Here is a 15,774-nt window from a genome sequence, read left to right as displayed (position 1 = left end):
TCTAGGAGTCCATCTACTGCCCTTTATTGGGGAGAAGAGTGCCCAGTTGCCATATGTGGGGGCAAGAAGTGGCTCAATGTTCCTTGCTTTACTTTTCTGGGCGGGTGAACCTTTACCACTGCCATTTCATGTAGCCACAGTGCAGGGATGGGGCTATAGGGACAGAGCCATGGGGTAAACAAACATGAATCTTAAGATTTTTCAGGTTTTTTAGAGCAAGCCTACATATTTTTGTTACTACACTCCCACGATTTTTTGCTTTGATTTTTATGACTCATTATTATCTTTCCCTATAAAATCTATTATCATATAATTTCCTCTAATTCATAAAGAAATGTGACTTTATAATTTAGCAAATTTAAAGAGAAATCCTGTACATTTCTCATATATATATTTCCTAAACAATTCAAAACTTATAACTACATTTCCTAGTGACCTGTAAAAGCCTTATTAAAAACTGGGGTAGTTCCTCTTTTTGCTTCTTTGTGATATATAAAGAACATCAAAGGTTCTTCTTAAAGAGAAAAATTGGGTAAGTTTGGTGTTGGGGTTCTGCTTGTTTTATCTTAGAAATTTCAAGTCTTGTCTTCCTGGGCCGGCTGGAGGAATCTGTGGAGGTCTCAGGAGATGCATATTTATAAATTCTCACACCTTAACTACAGGGATTAGGTTACTGAATCTTTAACAGAGATGGCATTTGTCCAAAATATTTGTTAGTTATTGAAGCTAAATAAATGTTAACAAAAATAAACAAAAAAAACCAACAAATTTTTAAACAGTTCACTTAAAAATATCATCCCCTATCAATTGCTCATCTCTCACTCTCACGACTTTTGTGGTGTCAACCTTTCATTAAAACTCCATCATCATAGGCCTTGTCTGCATTAACCTATTTTTCCTAAAAATTCTCACTAGTATAATTCCACTGATGCTGTCCCACAGCTGCTGGGCCCCAATGCAGAACAGCTGTCAGAGTAGACTAGACAGAGACTAGTGGAGACAACGACATAAAGATACAGGACCCGAAGTTTTTCGGGCCAGATCCTCAGCTGCACCAGACCTCAACTCAGCACAGCTGAAAAGGGAGGGGAAAAGGTGGTTTGAAGCCTTTTTTGTGCTCTCTCAATACCTGGGCTAAATCAACCCCGACATTACTTACTATGACTGCAGAGCTGTTCTAAATTCTTCCAGCTTGCAATGGTCCCTTGCGGATCACTGGAGTGTAGTACTCTCTTGCTACATTGCTTGCTGCCATTGGCAGCAGAAAGGTGGTATACAGCTAGCTAGGAAAAGGTCAGAGTGACACAAACGAGTCTGTAGCTGGGACGAGACACACATAAACCCTCCTCCCCCCACCAATTTTGTTTTTGGAAATACATTTCCAGCCTTCTTTATACATCATAAGCAAAAAAAAAAAAAGCACAAGTGCAATTTTTTTCCTTTGTATGTCACCTTAATGCTTATATTAGATACGACTATACTGTGACCCTCCAAAGACTCAGCTGAACTATTTTCACACTAACATTTAAGCATGTACAGAATTCTTTTGCAGTACTGGAACATAAATTGGTAGATTCTGAAGTTAAGATGTCAATTCGGATTCAATTATCAAAGTGGAAATCTAACTGAATAGAGTTTTCCAGATTAACACAAGGGTAATGGAGATCAGAGTCTGGACCAATATACTCAGTTGATTTTCAGTGATATAAGTCACCTAACCTTCTCTTGAAGATTCTCTGAGCATCTTTTTCTCTGTAACTACTATTCCAGATGAACATCTTTACAGCACCAAGCTGAAGTTGTTTCTAATTATCACCATAGCAACACTGTTATCATTACTACAGTGGCTACAGCCATTCAGTATAATTAACAATGATTAAATATTGATTCACAAACAGTATTAACAAACTAAAAATCATGAATGTGTACACTAATTCCAGTTTCAGATAATTTAACCGTATTTCTGTATTATGGACAGAACTTCCGTGTTTTGAAAATCTTGGTATTTTACTATGTAATAACTTAATTTCATACCTTTTATTAAAAAGCCACCCATAGTAGATGTAAAAAATGATAGTTTTCCTAATTACATAAAATCCTGTATTCAAGCCATCACATATACTAGGATTTCTTTGGATTTGCATATTACTTACTTTAAAAACACTGGACCTCAGACATCCTGAAACACTGATTTTTTAGTAATAGTTTTTGCACTTTACATGACGAAAGAATGAAGGTGAATGAATGAAATAAGTAGTATCTGTATCTTAATTTGTAACCATTTTTGGTTGAGTCTAGTTCTTTGATTTGTACTTTTATGTGCCTTTTTTAGATTGTTATTTATATGAATAATTAATAAGGCTTACATAGAAATGTAAATTAAAATATAGGTTTAATGACAGATAACTGATTTAAATATTTATTATATTTTACCCACCACATGTAGAAACAAACCATTTTTAACTAGACCAAAAAATAACTAATTTTGTTTTATTGTTTATTTTTTTAAAAACATTTTAACATTGAAAACTAAGGGTCTGATTCTTCTTCTACTGAAATGGAATAACGAAACTCCCATTGACTTCAATGAAAACAGGATAGGGCCCTAAATTCAAACCATATGAGTTGTCCTCCAGCTCTATGCACTCCTGACAGATTATTAAATTCTAATCATATTGTGTGCCAAAAAGGAGCAGAAAGTTTACTTTATGAATGAAAAACAGCTTTAATTATAATCTGCCAAAATAATAATTTATGTAACTAAAATGGATTGTAAGTAAAATGACAACCCTACCAAACTCCAGTAAATTAACTTTGTATTTCAATAGCCAGAAGCAAATATGAAAACAGTACTTTTGCAATCTGTTGTATTTATTTGTACTTCACTGGTATTTCATTCATTCACCTGAATGAAGAATGAACCATGAGGACTCAAATATCTATTCAAAGAGTAGTATGTTCTTAACCAACTGGCATAAAAAATAACCATTAAGTAAATCCTGCAAAGAGAACACTGAACAGGCACAATGTAAACAATCTATATAACCCAGAGGCAGAGATCAATTACATATATTTAAAGTGTTTTAATACATATTGCATAGATAAGGAAATAGTTTTCATTTAGAAACACACATTAGAAACACAGTTAGCTATTTTTCTGTAGTTGTATCAAATGCATACCAGTCATACATACGTTTTTATCACATGAAAAAGAAAAGTAAATATTGAATAGCTAATTAGAACATGCTTCACCAATAAATTAATCAATGTAATATCAGCTATGTAAATAAATTCTGTTAAAAATTTAAGCTAGTCATTAGTCATGATCATAACTAAAATCATGATTCTTTCATCCTCTCAGGCATATTGATGGTTCATAAAGAGATGTTTTAGATATATATGTGCATAATCACCAGTCTTTACTCCATTTGTTTTTCCAATACAAGGAGCCATCAGTAAGTAAATAATCTCTAGTATTCCTTGCAGCATGGAAGAAATTAAGATAAGGCTTGTCTTTACATAGCTGTAATGACTTGAATCCTTAGAATCACCAGCCTCCACCAGCACTAGCTAGTAAGCGTCTTGCCTTTTCTGCTGAATGCAGAATCATGTAGTAATTCTTAGCCCCCGTGGCAACCTTTTACAATGAAATAGCTCATTAATACTAATAACTATCTAAGCATGCAATAGTTTTGGACCAAAGGGAAAGATGATAATGAATATCACATTTCAAAAAAATAAACTCTTTTTATTAGAAGTTTCTCAGATTTCAATATCTTCAAACTATAAAGTGTCTGTCTATATTGCTTTGTCAACCTTAGAAATATATTTACCTATGATAAATTATATTTGCTGTAACATTTATGCCTCTACAAAATATAGCATTTAATAGATTAATTCAAATATTCTTGTTTCTCAGAAAATACAGGGGATAACATACCCTTCTTTACTGATTTTTTTGCCAGCTGAGACTAAAATAAACTGAGTTCTTTTCACATCAGATGGATGTTAGCTGGGCCAAAGAAATACTCAGTAATTTTTGTACAGTCTGTACTAACTCCAACCTTTTTTTGTTTTTAAATTTCTGAAACTGTCAGTCTTCAGTAAAATGGGGAAAATAATTCAAAAAGTATTTAGGGGCATTACATAAGAATTGCATATTTGCTATCTCTTTTAATATGCTTTCCAAGAATACTTGTACAAGTTAGTTTTTGTTGCCAGAAATAAAATTTTGTTCACATAAATGGAGTCAAAAAGTCATGTGAATATATATTTGTGGGAGTTTGATGCTGGAAATGTTTAATGGCTATCTAGAAAACTATCTGAGAGTTTGGGAGCCATCCAATTAGGAAGCAGAAACAATACTTACAATACAACGTGAGTTAGGTGACAAATCACACAGCCCAATTAACTAAATACAAATATGAAACATATAAAGCAATAGCTTAATGAAATGTTTGTAAAAATCCAGAAATGTGTTCATATCAACAATATATTGAACAAATGATGAACAAACTCACTTTTAAAAATCACTCTGTGGACAATCACTCTGTGGACAAATAAAGCTCACTTCATCCGATCCTAATAAATGAATAGTCTGGCCAGCATCCTTCAGTGAGAAGTGCAGTAACTCTTAAACACTACTACTTCTCAACACAACTGAGGAAACGTGCTCAACAGTACCAATAGTGCACTAAAATCACAGTTTTTCCTTTGCTGTTTGAATAAGTCTCCCTAATAAAACCGATTTGTGACTCCATAATAAAACACTATGTTTGTTTCTGTCTGTCCCCAGTAGATGAACTGCACATAGTGTGTGTGAGCTCACTCCTCTTTATGGAATACAGATGCATTGTCAGTAGCAAGCACATTATTTTTGGTCTTTAAACAATAAACAACAGCAATAATAATACTGATAACAGACACAAAATAGAAAAGGAGCAGGGAAAAGGAAGGGGAGAGGGAGGAGGGAAGAAAAGGGAGATGAGATGAAGAAAAGGAGAAGAATAGAAAGGAGTAGAGGTGAAGAAGAGAAGAGGGAATACTTCTGATGTCACATATCATGGACACTAGCTAATAGTAATATAAATTACAATTTTAAAAATGTTATAATGTAGCAGTTTCTTAAGAAGAAGGAAGGTAATTAGATATTTTAAAATACACATGCAGTGCCTGATACTAGATTTTTCATGTGAAGATGTTCTAAAAGGATTAAAGACTTCATCTCTCTCTCTGACAGTCACATAAAACACTTTACACTGAAGGATTTGTAAAAATCATTATCTTTAGATAATGAATAATTTGAGCATTAATTACCCTGGCTTCACCAAGGAATAATTCAAGCATTAATTACCCTGGCTTATATGGAAATGACCATACTGCCAGGCTGTATTTCTTCCTGTATTTTTTTGTATTTGGCGGAGATAGAATGGCTGAGGTAAATTTGTTTTTTATTAAAGGTGCCAGCCACATTAATAATCTTGGAGACTTACATCTTCTATTTTTCCCTATGACAAGAATAGCTATGACAGTCACATCACCCCACCAATGTGCAAACCTATCTGACGAGGTAGGGGTAAATTAGTCAGTCTCCAAGCCCACTCATTTCTTAGTCTCTTCAATAAAACCGACAACAAAGATGCCAGTTCATGAAACATTGTCCCGTCCATGCCAGAAAAAAGACAAGATGCAATGGATCTTAATGTATGCAATGGATCTTTAACTAGACCACAACTAATAGATCTAGGACCTCACGGCAATACATTGTACAGTGCAGGTCGCCATTCTTTTCTTAATCATTTCTGCCTGTTAGGGAGGGTGGTCATCAGTTGGGACCTCACCTCCTTCCCCTTGTATGAGGGATAAGGGGAGAGACAGAAAAAGAAGTGAGGGCATGCATCCTTCGGGGATGTCTCCTCCTAAATCCCCTTTCAACTCCTCTTTATCAGGGAACTACATCCTCACTGGATCTACATCCTGCACTGGACACCTACCACACAGGTTACCTACTAAGTTGCAGCATCTTGACCTGATCTCCTTGCCTAACTCACTGGGTTCATGACCTGTAGTGGAGAATGCAAAAAACCCACCCTATCTCAGTCATTCAGGCAGTGAGGGAAAAATTCCTGCCCAACCCAAATTAAAAGGAAACTAGAAACAATGCCCACAGTGGATCATAAAACCCAGTCCTTCTCTGGTCCCGTGGGTGGGAAGGTGGATGTTGCTAGCCCATGATTGCTGAAAGAGAGGGACCTGCCTGGGGTAAAAATACCACCTAGACCATCCTGGGCACCTGGAGGGGCGCTGTTCCCACCTGGACCAGCCACTTCCTGTTCCTCCCTTAGCTCTATTTGGGTATGTTCTCTTCCCTGCCTCACAACCCAGTGCAGAGGGGAACCTTAAAGAAACAATGATTCCTTCTTCTTTTGGCTTGCCAGACAAAGACCCACTGCATTCAGTTGCAGTGAGCACAACTCTGATGTTGATTTTTGAACTACAGTAACTTGTGGACAACAGGAATCAACCTGAGATCACAATCTCATTTTACATAGTCTGGTTAGCCTTTATCTGGTAGGAACTTTTAGTTACTACTGATCGATGGGAGATCCCAACTGGTGGACTCGAGAAGAAAGGTCTTATTATAGGTGAGGCTGTCAATGACTCCCATTATTAAGGACCCTGTTTTCAGTTGCTTATAACTTTGAACTTTGAGCATTTCGGCTGAAATTTTCCATGCTTGGTGTCTGCCTCAGGCTGATTTTTTTTTTGGAAAGTTCTGGCTGCAATTATTCAGTTGTTTCTGAGAAGGAAATTAGGGAAAATACATCATATTGCACTGTCAAAAAATTCAACCTAGTGCCCCCTAACTTTGGAGTAGGGAGTTGGCAGATGGGGTGGCCTTTGTGCCGGGGATGCACCTTCTGCTGTTCCTGTGAAAACCTGCCCAGTTTTGTCCAAGTTATGAATCTCTGAAAGCTTGAAGTTTACACATGCTCAGTGAAGACAGAGAAGTTTAATCATTAAAATCTGCAAAGATTCTGTCTTCACAGAGCATACTCCATGGCCTCACAGCTCCAAGTGCTGTCCAGGCTGTGCATGTGCTATCCACACAGAGGCGACTTAGGCTTGCTCCAGTTCAGGGCTACAGGGACAAAACTAGATTTTCCCTGTAATTGCTGATCCCAACTACGCTGGGCCAGAGGCGGGGGGCATGGTGTCAGGCACTGGAACTGAGAGCAGGGAGCCTGTAGCTGCTGTGCTCTCAGTGACCCTCCTATTGGTGCCCAGGCAGAGTGCAGGAGGACACAGTCTGATTCAAAGGCAGAGGGGAAGGAGAGGGAAAGGAATAGATTGCGGCAAGGAGCCTGGTGAGACTGGGACTGGAGGAGGGAGAGAAACTGTGACAAACAGTTGGGGGCTGACTGGAAATAGGCGGGGAGACAAAAACTGGTATGGTTGGGCAAGGAGGCTGAGGGTATGTTGTCACTTTGAGCTGGAGGTGTAAACTTCAGTTTGAGAAAGTGTAATTCTCGGCTCAAGGAGACATACTGACGCTAGCTCTGACTGAGGTAGTGGGCTAAAAACACAAGTGTACCTCAGCAGCATGAGCGGAAGAGGAGCTAGCTGACCCGTATGTACCCATCCAACACATTACGTATGTCATTGGGGCAGCTAGCGCTTTGCACGGCCATGGCTGCACTCTATATTTAGTACACTAGCTCAACCACAGCTAACACAGGTCTCCTGGAGCTGAGAATTACACTGTCCAGCTCTAGCATAGACATACCTGGAGACTGGGTGGAGGGGGGAAGTGAGGTTGGAACTGGGAGCTGGGGGGCAGAAACTGATACTGGGCTCCAATGAGGGAAACGTAATTCTATATCCATAACTTTAATTCACCCCGCACACACACCCATCTCCGTGCATATGCATTCTGATACAGTCTGTAATTACATGATCATGTTCTATTTTTTCCATAGGACCCCGGCCTCATTCAGTGCGCAAGATGGATACTGCTCACTTAATGAGCAGCTACTCAATAATTTGTTTTGCTTCCATTGTTCACGATGTGGCCCCAGTGTACACTACACAAACCCCACACTGAAGACAGAATTATTAACTTCCTGATGGTCTTTTCGATGGTGTTCATTACTTTAACAGCGGAATACTTCACAAACAATTATTTTCATAACACCCCAAAGAGATAATTAGGTATTATTATCCAATTTTACAGATGGGGACCTAAGGCACAGAGTACTTCGCATTACATAGTAATGTATATGTTCACAGCACAGCTCCAATTGGCTTCAGTTGCAGCAGCGAGTGCCCAACATTTCTGCAAATCAGACCCCAGGGTCTCAAATCAGGCACCCAGAAAATGTGGAATACACAATTAATGACGAACTGCAAAAATGTGGTTTAAGAGACTTGCATAGTATCACACAAGAATTCTGTGGCCAAGGCAGAGATAAAATTCAGTTCCTCAGAGCAGCATTCAACTACCTTAATCATGAGACCACCCTTTCTCTTCCTGCAATATTTCCTCATTCACTACACACCTTTCAGCTTCTGCAACACGAGACCCTGATTCATCCTCAGAGCAAGTCCATCTTGTACTGAATAAGGCATGGATTTGTGGAAAAACATTATATGATCACATCATTAATGACTGTAATAATGCATATGCACCAGGGGGCCTGAATTAAGATTGCACAGACAGCCTTAATTCTGGCATTCCCTAACTTTTGAGTGCTTGACTTTGCAACCATAATGCTCTTTGAACATAATTTTTTGTGTACAGTATTTCATTAATAATCACAGGAGCCATCCACTTCCTCCAAGTTATATAATTCTGAAATAGGGATATGGTATTAATTTGAGGTTTTGTCATGTTTCAGTGATTTGTTTATACCACTACATGAACTCATGTATAGGCAATAAAACTAGTCAAATACTATTTTTTGATGAGTGTATTAAATGAACAATACTGTTGTTGAATAATTTATCTCATTTTTTTGCATGAGTATTCACATCAGTCTCAGACACCAATAGAATGTTTTTAGTTTCCTTTTTTTAGGCTAACGTCTGAAAAAGGTGAGATACAAAGCAATCCTGGTAAAATGTTATTAAGAATTTGACCTAAAATGAGAATTGCAATGGGATTAAGAGTAGGAAAAGCAGTAGTTAATAAAGGGCTGAAGCTGTAGGTAGCTATGTTTCCTTACTCTTTTTCATCTGCGGAGTATTACAGCCTGAGGATCCTTGGTGATTTAAATTCATTTTGATTTCTTTTCAGATCCCTTTGCATGACACTCTACTCTATTCCTGGACATTATCAGTCTCAGTCAGCATATTGCATTGCTAGACCACCCATCTTGAGTATCATATTACACATATTTTTCTGACTTTCCACTTCTTAATAACTTTGTCCTTTTTCTAACACCCCTTAACATATTGGAAGACATACATTTCTCTTTTCTATTCTGTCTGATACCTTCAGTTATGAATTCCACCTCCAACTATAACCTTAAGTCAACTTTTTAGGAGACCTGGGGCCAAACTGTGAGTAACTGAATAACTAACTTTTTAAAAATATCAATCTGTACTAAAATACTATTTCTTATTACAGGGAAAAAACAACAACACCTGCCCAATGGAAGGTAGCTCTTATGAATGCTGCCTACAGAAATGCTGAGACCAGACACACAAAAGAAATTAGGAGCCTAAATCCGATTTTTGGCACCACTGTGATGCACAGTCCTGTAGGTGCCTAAACTCACTGGGCGTTTAAATTTCCACTGCATAAGTTTCCTAGACACCTACGTTTTTGCTGTCAAAGGTCCCTAGGCACCTATGTTTCTGCCACTGGGCATACACTCTGTAGCCTGAGGGAACCCTCACATCAGAACAGCCCATAGTCCAGTGATTAGGGAACTCACTGGAGAGGTGGCAGATCTCTGCTCAAATCTCTTCTCTCCATCATGAGGGCTTGAGCAGGATGTTTCCCACATCCCGGGTGAGTACCCTAAATACGGGGCTAAAAGATATGAGGGAGGTCCTCCTCTTCTCCCCACCCCAACTCCAGGAGAGGATTGCAAGCAGAGACAGGTGTCTCCCTTTAACCGAGTCTTAGGCACCTATCTCCAGGAGAGGGGCAGGGCTTAGCACACACCTCTCATTAGCATCTCCCAGGGGCTAGCGTAGTAGGCTCCCTGTCTAGAATGCTGGCTTTTGTGGGTGGTATCATAAGGTACCTATCTCCTCCCATTAATTGTATAGGAACCTCGGCACCTAACGCAGGCTTTGCGAATTGCAGTGTGGTTCCTGTGAGTTTCTAGGTGCCACAAAACCAAGTACTGCTATGCCTAAGTCCTTTTGTGCACCTATACATAGGTGCTGGAACTAGGGGGGCTGGCTCCAAATGGTTTCCATTATATACAAGGTTTGTTGTCTGATTCAATGGCTCTCAGCATCCCCACTATAAAAATTGTTTCAGCACCTATTTTGAAGGAACTATAGAAAAGAAACTATGGCAATGAGGGCCAAATAAGTCTATATAGAAGAAACTATGGCAATGAGGGCCAAATAAGTGCCTGGATGGGCGAACTGGTATAAATAGCAAGAAATACCATGTTTTCCCTTGGTTACATACAACTGTGGAGACCTCTCCTTATTTCAAATGTATATTCCTCACTCAGTAGCAGATGCTCAATTTTGATTTAGGCATAGAATCATAGAAATGAAGGACTGGAAGGGACCTCGAGAAGGCATCAAGTCCAGCTTCCTTCACTGTGGCAGGACCAAGTAAACCTAGACCATCCCTGATAGGTGTTTGTCCAACTTGTTTATAAAAGCTTCCAATGATTGGAAATCCATGACCTTCCTTGGAAGCCTATTCCAGAGTTTAACTACCCTAATAGTTAGACAGTTTTTTCTAATATCTAAGATAAATCTCCCTTGCTGCAGATTAAGCCCCTTACTTCTTGTCCTACCTTCAAAGGAGGTGTAGAGCAACTGATTCTAACACCCCTTAACATATTGGAAGACTGTTATCAAGTCTCCCCTGGTGTCTTCTTTTCTCAAGACTAAACATGCCCAGTTTTTTTAACCTTTCCTCATAGATCAGGTTTTCTAAACCTTTTATCATTTTTGTTGCTCTCCTCTGGACTCTTTCCAATTTGTCCACATCTTTCCTAAATTGTGGCACCCAGAATTTGACACAGTCCTCCAGCTGGGGCCACCCCAGTGCCGAGTAGAGTGGGACAATTACCTCCTGTGTCTTACATATGACACTTCTGTTAATACACCCTATAATCATATTAGTCTTTTTGCAGCTGCATCACACTGACAACTCATATTCAATTTGTGGTCCACTATAGCCCCCAGATCCTTTTCAGTATTACTACCACCTAGACAGTTATTCCCCATTTTGCAGTTGTGCATTTGATTTTTACTTCCTAAGTGTCATACTTTGCACTTGTCTTTATTGAATTTCATGAAACAAGCTGACCAAAACCTTTCACCTTCCAAGGGATAGACTCAGATTCCCCCTAACCCATTTGTCTACTCCTGTGTAGTGACAGGCTCTTGCTATTGCTGTCAAGAGCCAGGCTCCTGACTCTTGAGAGCAATAGCAGCCAGTCCCAACATGACAGTGGCCTTCCCCCTAACTAATAGAATGTCATTCAGATAGGGAAGAGTTTTAAAGGGGCGACACAACATAAAGATATCCCTTCTGCTTAGCTAACAGCTTTGTACCTGAGAGATAGGGAGTAGAAGAAAAGATACCGTTGTCTCAAATATACCTCCCACATCCACTTCAAAACTGAGAGATAAGAGCATGCACAGCCACTTTCCAGGTAATCAGGGTGCCAAAGAGATGACCTATTATCAAAGCAGACCATTTTTGGTTGGAAAGTTCCATAACAGACAGGGTTTGATCCCATCTGGCTTTATGTAGAAGGTAGCCAGCATCTGCTGCAGCCTTCTGCTGCCTATATGGTTTGGAAGGCCACTGGAGAGGGCTCTTCCTTTGCCAGAATTAAATCTTCCACCATCTCACAGACTTGGTCGCCACATGCTCCTTTATTTCTCAGTCTGATATAGACAATTTAGATCACACCTTAGATTGAAGCTCAATTACTGCATCCCTCTTTCGCTGGGCCTTTAATAATATTTATTTAGAGACTGTGGTTTATCTCCAGCATCTGAGACATTCCATGCTCATGATAGGCCTGCCTTAGACTTAACCCCTAAAGTTTCCAGTAAGTTAATAGTAGTGTTTTATATTGATTCTACAATTCTGTGTATCGGTTTTTAAATTGGACATTTTTTATTTAATTCATTAATCTTTTTTTCCCCCAGCTCCTTAGTCATGTACTATTAACAATTCCTCCATTTAATTTGAAATGCTTTGGTTGTAGGTAGGGCATTATTTCATTTTGCACCTTGTCAATGGAATGAACTGCTATAGTCAAATAAATTCAGGTCTCATCTCGGCAGCTTGGCTTTCAGCTAAACACTGCTCAGACTATTTTCTTTTATTCTTAGTTCTCTGTTTTAAACCACTGCAAGACAGTAGGAATGAGCACCATTACTGGATATGAATTCAGCTGTATTATAGTCAAACCTGATTAACTTTTCAATCATTTTGAACTTTTGCTAGTTAAATTTTAAAGGAGGGAAATATTTAAACTCCTTTTAAAAAAGCTCCTCGTTGTTGGAAGATGTTTGTACGTTAACTTCTTTCCTCCGTGAAAGAAGCTGGATAAAAGTGCAAAAGAACCAGTTTGTTAATAATAGATGTTTGTGTTATAACTGCAGCTTTTAAAGAAAAAGGTGACGTGAGATGTATTTTGTTTTGTTTTTTGACCCTGGTGTACTTTCCTTTATCTTTAGAGCCCAAACCCATTTTAAATAGTTAAAATTTTCAGCCAAAACAGCTGAATTTGTGCAAGGTTGTAACATGAGCTGAAAAAATAAAATCCTGTGCTAGGCTTTTCTAGAGCTTTAAGTTATAAATAATTGTAGACAATAACTGTAAATAATGTAATAACGTTTCTAAAACTGTACCTAACAAAAACAGATCCCTATCTTTAGTACAAGGTGGTTCTAAAAAGTTTAGATTGCTATGTAACCTTGTCTACCCTGAAATTATTTTTCAGCTAACAACATTCCACAGTAGAATGGGATGGGTAAAAATGTACCGAACTACACTTTAAACTTAGATGTGAAGTTCCTTAGCTTTTATATTCAGTTCTTACCACTGGGTAAAGTATTCAAGATGGCTTTTGTTTGTTTTTCACAAGAATACTCAAATTTTGTTATGTACATCCTTTGTGTGCATAACACACAAATCATGGATTACAATGCACCCAAATCTATGCAAATGTGTATCCATGCAAATGCATGTGAACATCTGATGTAGTGCAAATGAGGGTCACTCAGTTTTGAAAACCCATGCCAAAATAAATAAATGTATAATATATAACTTTATGGCAATGCTTTGTTAGATCTTGTTTGAATCTAAAACATTCTATAACCTTTAACTTCCTCTTATTTTATTATAGTAATATGAATTTGAAAGTGTGGGCTAAATTCTGCAAATTATCTCAAGGAATATTGGGTTTCTTTAGAATATGGACTTAGTGCTACTCCAGATGTAATTCCCCCAAACAATTAACACTGAGAGATCTTGTGTATAGAATAAATGAAAAAACGTACAGAGTAATAAGTTAACTTAAATATACTATTTTTACAAAAGTAATTTGTAATGGAAAATTCCAAGCTGGAAAGCAATCTTCTGAAAACATGGCAAAGGCACAGGCCTATGAGTCCAATGAGGGTTTTTTATTACTTTATTTTTAATGATAACAATAGCCATGGAACGTCTACAGTCTGTCAACACTACTGGTTGCAGCTGTGGACATAGTCAGCTGTAGAAGCAGTACATCCTTTGTAGAAATATCAGCTAATTAATCTCATTATGTCAATGATAGCTATAAACAATTGAACTGCCGGCATCAAAAGTATTGATTATTATCTTAAATCAAAAGTGAACCTCACACTGGATGAACCTAAATGCTCTATTATCTGTTTATAATACAAAACCTAGGCCACAAGGAACCAGCTAAATAAGAACTGCATTGGAGACAAACTGTCTGTAATATACTCCTATACAACTCAGAGTCATGCGCCTCATTCTGACCCACCCACCACTTCTAATACAGCAGCAGATCACAGTATTCACTCCAATTCTTTTCTTATTGGTGTCCCATCCTCCATGTTGTGTTAAACTGTTGTACTTCTGTTTAATTACTGGACCACTGAAGCAGCCAAACTGAACTGTTTAAAATGAACAAATCAATGCAATCATCATCACATTCTAATTCTTAAAATGTAATGCAACTTTTTGCCATGTTTACATAATCACATTGTCTTTGTACTAAGGCCAACACTGTGGACTGAGAATTTTCCTATGGATCTGAACTGTCTGTGGGATCATTCAGATTTACTGAGTCCTGTGTGCATATGGGAAACCGGGATGATGGCTAAGTAATAGTTGTCTGTTACCTGAGGAAGTAAACTTAAATTGTAGCAAGTAGATTGAGCAGTAACATAGGAAGTAGCCTCCAGTACACAGTCGTGGTGTCAGAAACAGTAGAAAGCTGAGAAGCAGAAAACAATTTCAAAAACACGCAAAAAAACCAAAAGGTGGTAGAATGGTAGATTGGTGAAGAGAAGAATACAGACCTAGTGGAAGACTCAGAATTGAGTGGGATAGTCTGGTAATTTATAAAATACCAGGTTAGAGAAAATTACAGGGCCTACTACCTGGTATGGGGAATGGGGAAGAAATATTCAGGTCTTCAGTCAAAGTAAATTGGGAGAAGCACAACCTTAGAAATAGAAATAGAGAATTTGCACAACATCATGGATATAAATAATCAATCAGAAGGAAAAGAGTCTCCAAAATAGAAACGTATAACTTGACTATAACATTCTCAAATCCATGCCAATTTGCTTGGTGAGAATAAATGAGTATGCTTTCATTGAGGGTAGCTATAGGTGTTAAAACAGTTAGTAAAATCACCTTAATTTATGACTCTAGAAGACCCAATATTTAGCCGATTGCCTACAGTCCTAGCAAATAAGTAAAATATGAATGTTCTATTATGCATAGCACAAACCTACAGAAGCTTATAGAAAGACAGCAAGAATATGAAGATAAATAGCTAATGGGAGCACAGCCCAGAATCCTAAGAAATATAACAACCTATAATAAGAGACGTGACTTAAATGTGTCCAAGATGAAATCTCACCTGAAACAGATGTGAATATTCACCCACCAGGAAGTATTAATTTTATTACTGCTGCACATATACTATCCAATCTGTTGTACTGCCTGCCTGAGAACTCTGAAATGTAGTTCTGTTGATGCACATAATGAAATGCCGTGTACGGGTTCATTCAATCATGTAAATTAGCAATACAATGAAATGAATATGGATCAAGGGCCAAATCTTTAGGTGGTATTAATTTGCATAGCTCCACAGAAGTCAATGGAAATATGCCAATTTACAGTAGACGATCTGGTCCCTTGTGTATAATTGACATGTGTTACCATTTAGAGACAGATCTATCATGAGGCCAGTGGTCCATGCTCAAATTAGAGAACATAGATCTGAACGCTAAATGGCATGCATAACATGTATGCAAGTTCCAAAATATGATTATTGATATGACAGCAGCATGATATCCATGTTACAGGTGATA

At 38.0% G+C, this 15,774-nt stretch overlaps 1 protein-coding gene across 42 annotated transcripts in view; it reads right to left on the bottom strand.

Moving 5' to 3' along the window:
* The window catches only part of RIMS1 (regulating synaptic membrane exocytosis 1), a 507,196-nt gene that overhangs the window by 68,964 nt on the left and 422,458 nt on the right, over positions 1 to 15,774 (bottom strand). The window contains exon 1 of one of the 42 annotated variants that reach the window (XM_073336444.1): positions 3,414 to 3,475. The exons of the other annotated variants lie outside the window; for them this stretch is intronic. The gene's annotated coding sequence lies outside the window, so the exon portion shown is untranslated. Of the gene's footprint in view, positions 1 to 3,413; positions 3,476 to 15,774 lie in introns of those variants that run through there. 42 annotated transcript variants of the gene reach the window in all.

The sequence above is a fragment of the Lepidochelys kempii genome, chromosome 3 (genome assembly GCF_965140285.1).
Source record: "Lepidochelys kempii isolate rLepKem1 chromosome 3, rLepKem1.hap1, whole genome shotgun sequence".
Classification (NCBI taxonomy): Eukaryota; Metazoa; Chordata; order Testudines; family Cheloniidae; genus Lepidochelys; species Lepidochelys kempii.
The sequence above is the reverse complement of the archived record's forward strand: the minus strand, read 5'-3'. Positions and strand labels throughout refer to the sequence as shown.